General features: G+C 35.2%; 1 pseudogene; it reads right to left on the reverse strand.

The window, feature by feature from the left end:
• Positions 1 to 465: 465 nt before the first annotated feature.
• LOC149404933 (uncharacterized) lies at positions 466 to 1,529 on the reverse strand (annotated as a pseudogene).
• Positions 1,530 to 1,890: the final 361 nt, after the last annotated feature.

The raw sequence follows: 1,890 nt of genomic DNA on the forward strand, positions 1-1,890 counted from the left end.
TATGTCATTAAAACTCAACAAGTTTCGTTTGGATCTCGGTGAAAATAAAGCATTATTTATATTGAATTCTGTTCCATTTGGCAGTGTGAAATTTGCCTTACCAATACCTTCAATCAGATCTACAGGACCTGATATTCTATTCACAAAATTTTTCTTTGGCTTTATCATTGAGAAAAACTTTTTATCATTCAAAATAGTATGCGTTGTTCCACTATCCGGTATGCAAATTTCTCCAGTACCAACCATTTGATTCGCCTCACAATTTGCTTTTTCCATATGATAACTTCAGATTAAAACAAAAATAAAGTTAATGAGAAAGACGTACTTATATTATATAATACTAATGTGTTACATAGTCTTGAAAAATATTACACATATTATACATATTTATATTTAAGTAGCTAGGTAAAATATTAGACTTTGCTTCATTCCCAGGCATGGGAAAAACATACATGCATCATTAATCTAGAAGTCTTCTATGAAAGCATCAGAATCAACAACAGTGTGCGCAAGATCACCATCGAAGTCGGAAGCATTAAGATGAGTGGAGTCATCTAAAGGTTCTTGGTCAATAAAGTTGACCTCCCTTTCTTTCCCCTTCAAGGATGCTTTATATAGTTGCACATATATTGAGGAACACGGCAAAGTCTAGACCAGTGCCCTTTTGTGCCACATCTATGACAAACATCTTCACTAGCCTTGGAAGTACTTGGGTATTTTCCCTTTTTGTGGGGATAATCGTGATTCTTTTCATCTTGCTGTTTCTTCTGATAATCTTTCGTGGTATTGTAAGAATGGTTATGATTATAACCACTTCGACCACGTCTGTATCCACGTCCACGACCATGACCACGACCACGACCATGACCTCGACCTCGTCCTCGACCCGAAATATAGTTTCGTTGTTCAGGTTCTTCGGAGTTGACATAGTTTACTTCAGGTAATGCTTTTGAACCTGTCGGACGGGATTTGTGATTCTTTATCAGCAATTCATTATTCTTCTCTGCGATTAGAAGACAAGTGATTAGTTCAGAATATTTCGTAAATCCTCGAACACGATATTGTTGTTGCAAGGTTACGTTCGATGCATGGAAAGTGGTGAATGTCTTTTCCAGCATGTCATGATCTGTCACTTGGTCTCCACAAAATCTCCGATGAGATACTATTCGGAACATCGCAGAGTTATATTCGCTGACTTTTTTGAAATCTTGGAATCGTAAAGCGTTCCATTGATCACGATATACTGGAAGCATGATCTCCTTTTGGTGAAAATATCTATTCCTCAACTCCTTCCAGAGTAAACTTGGATCTCTGGTGGTGAGGTATTCACTTTTAAGTCCCTCGTCAAGATGTCGACGAAGGAAAATTAAAGATTTTGCCTTGTCTATATTTGACGAGGTGTTTTCTTCAGAAATTGTTTCCAGTAAACCCAAAGATTCCAGATGCATTTCAACATCCACCTTCCAAGGCATGTAGTTTTGACCTGTGATGTCTAGAGGACTGAAATCGAGCTTGACGAGATTTTCCATGATGATAACTATTATGAAATATAAAATTTCTTAGATTAATAATTAAAGACATATAAGTCTACAAGAATTGTAAGGAATAAAAATAAATACATGAATCCAAACATTACTACAACGAAATAAAATTATTTCGGTGGAATTTCTATGGTAAAAGTATAAGCATTAAACATTACAATAAATATGGCAATAAAGACTAGTAGTAAGCGAGACATTTTGAGCTTGTACCGAAAAATAGTAGGAGAAGAGAAAAATATGTATGAGGTAGAAAAATTTGAGATTTTTTGTGTGGTTAAAAATGAGTTGAATAGATATGTATTTATAAGGTAAAATATAGCCGTTTATAGCCGTTATATTACCGTTTGGT

Source organism: Urtica dioica, chromosome 2, assembly GCF_054948205.1.
Source record: "Urtica dioica subsp. dioica isolate 48M chromosome 2, U.dioica_male_clone48M_v1_H2, whole genome shotgun sequence".
Taxonomy (NCBI): domain Eukaryota; kingdom Viridiplantae; phylum Streptophyta; class Magnoliopsida; order Rosales; family Urticaceae; genus Urtica; species Urtica dioica.